This window comes from Crocodylus porosus, unplaced genomic scaffold (genome assembly GCF_001723895.1).
Source record: "Crocodylus porosus isolate Cpor-Errol unplaced genomic scaffold, CroPor_comp1, whole genome shotgun sequence".
NCBI lineage: Eukaryota > Metazoa > Chordata > Crocodylia > Crocodylidae > Crocodylus > Crocodylus porosus.
In genome coordinates, this window is record NW_017728909.1 from 65,650,178 (window position 1) to 65,658,638 (window position 8,461).

Genomic DNA, 8,461 nt, shown 5'->3' on the forward strand with positions numbered 1-8,461 from the left:
GTTCTGGTCAGAAAACTTTTCAGAAACTTCTGATTTTCTTTGTACTTGTGCAGAGGTTATTCTTCCTTCTTTATATCTATCTTCAAAATGGATACAGTTTACTGAGTCACCTGGGAATGCCTACTGAATGCAGATGTTAATACAGATTGCATGTTAATTTCACTGCTTTAGTATAATTAACATGTATGGCATCAAAAATGATCCCTGGTGTTTGTGACAGGGTTGATGCTGCAGCTTTTTTTAAAATAAAGATAAAATGTATATGTGAATACATGTCTCATAAGGATATAAAGGTGTGCTTCCTTTCTCATTAAGAATAATAACTTCATAAGGATATCAGCTGGTGTTTGGAAGTACTTCCAAGTTTCCAGAAAGAAGTGGTGATATAGCTATAGATGTAACACATTAAGTATGTCAATACTGGATCACTGTGTGAAGAGCATACTTTAAGCTTCTATTAGCAAAGATCATTGTACAACTCCAGAATGTTTCCAGTGCCTGTTATCTGCAGGGCAAATGCTATTGTGAGGCTTATACTCTTCTGTGCCTTTAATTTTGGCAAATGATGCAGGAGCAAAAGAGATGCCTATTTCCTACACTCTCCTCTTCATTTTTTCTGGTTCACCAGAACCTGAGAAAAGGATTCTTCTAGGTCTCAGAAGTGCTGAAAATCCTACAAAAATCATGAGAAGAGCAGCTGCCTTAGTAAGGCCTTTGTGCTGATAATATGTTAAAGGAGCCTATTGTAGACCAAATTAAAGGCATTTATTTAATTACTATATTTGTGGTAGACCTGACAAGCTGACTTCTAAAACATATTGACTAATGTTTCTGGAGAGAAGAAAGAACCATGGCTTGCTAGATTATCTCTGTTGTGTTGGCGCAAGCTCAACAAAGAGAAGGAATGGTAAATGGCTGGAACTGCATTAGAAAACATCCTCTCAGGCCAGTTTTCTGGTATCGCTTTGAACTCTCCCTCATCATTATTTTATGCACCCAATCTTCTTTGTGCTTGTGGAACAGGGAGGAAGAAAAACACACGAGACTTGCCTTTAGGATTTTTAATCAAAGCTACTTCTGCTTTGCTGATTGCAGCCGTGGAGTTTCAAATGCTGAAGCAAGTGGGTAAATTAAAACCCCATATTCCTGTGGGCTAGGAACAGAGCTGTTTGAAATGTTTTTTAACGAGAAGAGCATGCTCCTATTGTGTTTCTCTTGAGCCAGCAGATCCAGAGGAGATGCTCCAAAGAGTTCTGAGAATCAAGGCCAGGATGATTAGCAAAGAGAGACACGAGTGCAATTATCTGGCAGGAGTTCATTTGAAGGAGGGCTGGGCTATGGTTGGCTGCTCTAGCCACCTTGCTGTTTCAGTACCTAATGCAAAACTCAGTAAAATCCAGGAAAATAAAGAATTCCCAGGGGCTTTAAATCAGACTTTCAATTGTTGAGCTGGGAAAAAGGAGGGGCTAGCAATTAACAGAGGAAAATGTAGTTGGGGTCTGGTCCCGTTCTGAGCAGGGAATTGTACTAGATTATAAAAGTGGGACATACAAGCGGCATCCAGACAAGTGTGGCCGTGTGGTATCACAAACCCATCTGCGGCGCCATATACTGTACATGCAGGCATTCCCCAAGCTGCTTGCTGCCTTGCAGCACTGGGGGGAGGAGGGTTTGACCCAGGGAGATCCAGGGGTCAAAAAAAACACCCCCCCAAAAAAGTGGGGTGGCACATGTGGTGGTAGCATGCACCACCCAAAAACAGAGCCTGGCTGGCCTAGCTTTTGGCCAGGTTTCCTGCCATACCTGCAGCCCAGGGAGGCCCCCAGGGCCCCAGGTACGGCTGCTGGGGCCAGCATTGTGCTGGCCCCAGCTTCCCCTACCCCATCTAGGGTAACCTGCCGCATGCCAGAGCATAGCACAAACATTCCCCTGGGATAGGTAGCAGCCATACAAGGTGTGCTGCTGCTGCTTCTCCCTGGGGAAACAAACATCCACGCTCATCCGGACACATCCACAAAGACCATTTTCACAATGTATCTTCTCCTGGCTTGCACAAAGCCACATCCAAGTCTTCCGACCTGGGCTATGACATTACAAAATAATCATCATCATCATCATCATTTCCTGAATAGGTCCTAGAGGGACCAGAGAGATTATACTGTAAACCTAAACCAAGCTTACCTAATGGTCACAAAGCCAAGCTGCCCCCACCCTCCTATGAATGTGTCCAAGCCTTTGCAAGCTAGAGAAGAAATTCTGCACCTTTTCTCCAGACAAGTTCAGTCCTTTAGCCTCAGATCCAGACCAACAAAAAAAGACCTCCCGCCCTCCCCCCAAAAAACAAAACAAAAACAAACCCCAGACATGTAACTGCTAGGACTCAATCAGGAGAGGGGAGGGAAACAGATTGTCTGCTGGCGGCCAGACATCTGGGGAGAACTGGGAAAGCTGGTGTATATGCAAGGGCTGCTAATACCCAACTAAATAAGCGGGTTGTTGGCGGCTGCGAGGCTTTGATAGTGTAACAAATTGCTGAACAAGTGCGAGGGGGTTGTAAAAGAAAGCCGGCCCGCCCCGAGCCAGTGTCCCCCGGCCCAGTAAAGGGCTCCTTTGTGCGAGCCTCGAAGGGGAGCGTGCCCAGCGGCTCCTCCAGATGTGCAGGTACATTCCAGCGGTTGCAGCAGGCGCTGCCAGCTCCGCCAGGGGGCTGCAGCCGGAGGAGGTGGGGCCAGCGCGCTGCTCCAACCTCCCTCCTTGGGGCGGCAGGGGAGCGGGGGATGGAGAGCATCTTCCCAGCCGCGAGGAGGGAATTACTGTGCTCCCTGCTCCCCCCCCTCCACCAGCCCTCATTTGTTTTCTATAGGTGGCGGAAAGATCACGCTGTCATTAAAGGCACATCCCCCTCGCTTTGTGCCAGCGCCGGGAAGGGGGAGGCAGATAAACAGCCCCTGCGAGGTGGATCCAGATGCAGGCGGCGGCCGGCCGAGCTGGCCCGATGAGTCCCCCCTTCCCGGCGGCCAGCGCCCGCCCGCGCCGCTGCTGAGCGCCCCGCGCCGCCCGCGCCGGGATGTGGCAGCCGGCGGGGATGGAGCCCAGGGGCCGGCTGCGGTGAGTTGCTTCTTTCCTTGCCGGACTTGAGGTTTGCGGATTTTCGCTCCCTTGTTTGTTTGCCTGCCTTGGGGTTCTTTAAAAAAAAAAAATCAGGAGTTGTTGTTGTTGTTGTTTCCACCTGTCTCTAAGCAAGCGCTTGGTTCTGCAGGGGACCAGTAGGAGCAAAAAGAGAAAGGGGGGGAGGGGGGAAGAAGAAGGGGAAAATAGGTCCAGACGGACATCTGTAACCACTTACATGGTTGCACATTGCAGAGTCCATCTGAGAAAATAAACACCTCTTACTCCGGATTGTTTGTGCCTGATGTCAGCCTGGAGCGGTTCAAGGATCGTGTGTGTGTATGTGTGTGTGTGTTGCAGTGTGTAGATAGAGGGACACACATTGTAATACACACACACGCACGCACAAGACACAGGTTCCTTGCAGTGTGTATCTACATAGATACACATTTCGATACACACACACACTACACAGGATCTTTGCAATGTGTATCCAGCTAGATAGATATACACACATTGCAGTATACACACACACTCTACATGGGTTCCTTGGGATGTGTATCTAGATAGACAGACACACACACACACACATTGCAATAAACACACATTGCAATGTTGCTCTGTGGAGCTTTGGCTTTTTTAGCTGAGAAAAAAAGAGCACTGAAAGGTCATTGCTGGGTTCAGGTCTGGGCACTGAGTGGAGGAAAGGTCACAAGGCAGAGGGGCAGATCCCAGTTCTGCTGTATGCTCTGTGTGGGGCGTGTGCTCTTTGTGTGCTCTGTGTGTGTGTGTTCATTGTGTGCTCTGTGTGTGTGTGCGTGTGTGTGATGCCTGAGATGAGAATGCTGAGCTTCATGTCAGGAAGCTCTCGAGGAGCTCTAAAGAGGCAAGAAGTTGGCTGCCGCGCTTCCTTTCTGCATTGACAGGCTCTGGTCTTGTCAGCCTCACAGTGGATAAATGCAAACTCAGCCTGCCTTAGCCAGCCCGATGTGGAACTGATGGCAAGTAATTGCCATGGCAGTGCCTGAGAAGGTGGAGGGGGGAATATCTTAAACACATTAGCTAGACTGCAAAGCTTTTAAAGCTTTCTCAGGAGTTTCTGGCTAATGAGAGGTTAACTTTGTTTCGGAGGGAAGATCGTGCTGGTTTCCTGAGATAAATGGGCAGGAAGCGCATTACCTCCCAGGCTCTGGCAAGCGACTTCCAAATGCTTTTTGCACCTGCTATTTTCAGGCTTAGTCAGTAGCTGCAAAACCCAGGCTCATGTCAATCTCCTTTATAGGTTGGAGTAATGACCCTTTCCTCTGCCCTCCGCAGGACAGCTCGTGATGTACATGTTCTCAATTATCCGCTGTACAGGTCCTAATTTGTAAAGGGTCCCATCGTCTAGGAGAATAGGATGAAGCTCTGACTCCACAGCTCAGCTGCACACCATAGGGTTAAACATGATGTAAGTACAAAAATATCAGAGAGGTCCATTTATTAAATACTTATTGCTGATACTTGCTGCCTCTGTTGCCAAATAATAGTGGGAAATGGAATGACATGTTTTGCAAAGTGAAAGTCCAGGTTGGATTCCCCACTAGCCTTCCTCGGCTCACACCAATGTCATAAGCAGACCAAGAGGAGATTCATGTTGGATGTCTGGAAACAGAGATTGTATCAGCAGGGGAACAGTTAAGGCATCGCACATTCCTGCTGGAAAACAAACCATAGCTTGTTTCAAAGCCATGAATGCTCTGGCAGGGGTTTGACTTTTACCCAGTTACATGTTCACTTCATTTTATGCAGTTACATGTTTGCTGGAGCTGGACTCAGTGGTGACAGATGACAGAACAGGGAGAAATGGTCTCAAGTGGCAGCAAGGGAGGTTTGAGTTGGATATTAGGAAAAACTTTCTCTCTAGGAGGGTGATGAAACACTGGAACAAGTTACCTAGAGAGGTGGTAGAATCTCCGCTCCTGGAGGTTTTTAAGGCCCAGCTTGACACAGCCCTGGCTGGGATGATCTAGCTGGAGATGGTCCTGCTTTGAGTTGGGAGTTGGACTATATGACATCCTGAGGTCCCGTCCAACATTCATTTTCTATCATTTTCTCTGATATAATTTCACTTTTTAAAAAAGCTGGGTCTCTGAGCCTTCTGATGCTTGCTTCTTTTGCTTCTTGGCTGTAGCTGGGGGGAAAGCAAGAGATAAAGACAGCTAAAAATCAGGGCTGTGGTTTGTTTGACATCTTCAAGTCACAACAGTGTTGATAGCCACGCACACTTGCTATTGTTATAAGCTCACATCTGAACCGGCTCCTGAACTTTCACCTGTTTTTCTGGTCTTTTAAGGGCTAGAAAGTGAAAGCTCAGGAGTGAATTCAGATGTGAGCTTATAACAATAGCAAGTGTGCGTGGCTATCAACACACTGTCAGATCTTTGCCTATTCTGAAATACTGAACTTTAACCTTTCCATATTACTGTCTCAGCTAATTTAGTGGCCCTGAGCCTTCAAAATGAGAGCTATCTGGCAGGGCAGTTGTAGGCAAATGTCACATTTGCTGCAGGCTGTGCATTTGGACACTCACACCCATGCAGATGTTAGGCAGCTGAATCCCAAACTTGTCAAATTTAACAATAGCACCCTGGATGAAATGTATGTTCTCCTTTTTTACAAGCACAATTCCAGTGCTTGACCCAAATATTTGGAGTATCTCAAGAGCGCCCTCTATTGTCAAGGAACCCAGCACAGAAGAAAAAGCAGCACCACAGTTGAAAGGAGCTGGAACAAAACCAGAACAGGCAAAAAAACCTACCATTGCCTTTATTGAGAGTTTTGCTTGCACATGAGTCTCAGATCTGATTTTAACCGAAGAAATAACTTGAAAAAATCAAGAAACAGCCAATACATTTTTAAAGGGGGAAGTGCAGTCTGTGCACTTCGTTGTGAACCCTGCAACCTTTCTTCTTTGTTGCAAGTAGGAGAAGTTAGGGTAGGAGTCACAGCTGTATCCCTTGACACATCTTTGGGTAGTTCATAAAATCAGAAAACGAAGCTTGGAAGGGACCTAGGAGGTCATCTAGTCCCACCCCCTTTCTCAAAGCAGCACCAGCCCCAACTAGATCATCCCAGCCAGGGCTTTGTCAAACCGGGCCTTAAAAACCTCCGAGGATGGAGATTCCACGACCCGCCCCCCCAGGTAATTTAAGCCAGTGCTTCACCATCCTCCTAGTGAAAAAGGTTTTCCTAATATCCAATCTAAACCTCCCTTGGTGCCACTTGAGACCATCGCTCCTCGTTCTGTCATCTGTCAGTTGTTTCGGGTGTTTTGAAGAAGAGGAACTTACAAAGCAAGTGGCCAAAACCAGGACTGTGGGTAGCAGCTGATCTAATCACACTTGCTCCAAGGCTAGCGGCAGGCTTGAGAATCAAGCAGCTCTTGTCTGTGAGCTGTGCTCCTGCCATGCTGATACTGTGGAGACACAGCTGCAAGCCTGAACTGTGGGGTGGGGCACAGGGATTCAGCTCTTTGTTATGGGCACAACTGCAGTAGGGGTGACAAGGAGGGAGGGAGACAAGATCCGTTTAAAACGTCTGTGGAGTCACCTGATCGGAGTGCCCTGGGAGCAACACTGAAAAGTTGCTATGGTGCAGGGCAATTGGTGTGAAGAGAGCTTTTAATGTAGAAAAACACGCAAACAGATGAGTTTAAGGAATGACTGACTCTTGTGTTCCTAAACTGGTTTTGCTGCTGTTTCTACGCAGCTGAATGAATCCCCCCTCCCCTTCCTAATGCCTTTTGTTTGGCGTGGGTCACCGGGGCCAAGCAGATTTAAATACAACTTAAACAAAGGAAAAGGAGGGGTGGGGGGAGCAGATTGCCATGGGACAGAAAATCGGAAACGTCAGGCTAAAAGCCTTTAATTATACGAAACCTATTGACTGGGACAGGGATGGGGGATTCATCACTGATTATTATTTGAGGCATGGGCGTGCTGATTACAAAACTGGCTTTTGCCCCGTCTTGTCACCTCTCACAAACGGAGCGGCCTCCGGCCTTGAAGGAGGGGGGAAAAGTTGTGTAATTAAGCCTGGCCCGAGATAAACCACGTTAGTTAGGGAAGGAGGACGAGCAAGTGGAATTTACGTGTTGAAGCCATTCATAGAGATTATTACATGGCACTTCACACTCCCTGATAACAAAATTGCCCATTGTTATCAGCCTCACACAATTCCCTCTACTCCCGGCTCCTTGTCTGAGATGCCTAATCAGGGGCCTATGCGAGTGTATCAAAGCATGCCGCAGCCCTGTAAAGCTGGAGTGGTTGCGTTGCAAAGGTGAGGGGCATTTCGAGATCCCGCTATGTAACCGCTGAAGAGATGAGGAAGATGCCGGCATGGCCCAGCCTAACACAGAGTTCAGCACGCCGGGGGCGGAGTGGGAACAAATCCCCCGGGGGGCCAAGCCGCCGGAGACTAGACACAGCCCGACCCTCTCGGCCAGGAGGGGAGGAAGCGATTACGAGCGAGCGATGCCTCCCCGAGCCCCCGGCGCTGGCATTCGGACTCGGAACGCGGGCAAAAGCCAACGTTCCAAATCCGAACGCTGGCGAAGAGGTCCAGCGGAGCTGATTGGCCGCGGCGATGACTCCGTGTCAAGGCCGGGATTCTAGCAGGAGAAGCGCCCCTGGGCTCGGACCCGGAGCGGAGTCGAGCGCAACGGGCGGGCAGGGCTGGAAGAAAGCGCGTGAGCGGGCGGATCCGAGCGGGGGGCTGAGAGCAGCGATCTCCCCGCCAGGGGCTCGGGAGGGAAGGTCTTTCCGCGCCCAGCCTGGCTGCTGGGAATCGCCTTCAATAAAGCCGGGAGGCGGGGAGAGGAGGGCGGGGATCCGATGGCAAAGCACCTTGCCAGCCTCCTCCGCACTCCGCCGGGGGCTGGGGGAGGAGAGGAGGGCGGAGCGGGGGATGCTCCTACGAGCAGCGCGTCGGTCTCGTTGGACTGGCGGCGCAGGCCAATGGCGGGCGGGGGCCGGGGAGGGCGAGTGCAGAGCCGAGATTGATTGGGCGGCGGGGGAGGGAGGCGAGGCAGGGGCCGGGCGCCTGTGGGCAGGGGAGCTGGAGCTGGAGCTGGAGCTGGAGCTGCGCGGGGTCGGAGCAGCACTCACGCTCTTTGTGCTTCCTCCCTCGGCCGCGCCCGGCGGCCCCTGCCCGGCGCGCCTGGGAAGCAGGAAGAAGAGGAGGCTCGGAGGCCCGCCCGCCTGCCCATGCGGTCGCCCCGGTCCCGCGCCGCCGGCGTCCCGCAGCGCTGCATGGACGGGCATGGGGGAAGCAGCAGCCGCGCCCGCCGTCGCCATCGCCGGGGCTGAGC

The 8,461-nt window shown here is 50.4% G+C and overlaps 1 long non-coding RNA gene across 2 annotated transcripts; it reads left to right on the forward strand.

Annotated features, from left to right (window-relative positions):
• The first annotated feature begins 2,778 nt into the window (after nucleotides 1–2,778).
• LOC109308138 lies at nucleotides 2,779–8,455 on the forward strand. Of its 2 annotated transcripts, none has more exons than XR_002100498.1 (3): nucleotides 2,779–3,108; nucleotides 4,426–4,558; nucleotides 8,322–8,455. It is a non-coding gene; the product is annotated as an uncharacterized LOC109308138 (long non-coding RNA). The 2 variants fall into 2 exon arrangements; XR_002100497.1 differs by having other exon boundaries at nucleotides 4,468–4,558.
• Nucleotides 8,456–8,461: the final 6 nt, after the last annotated feature.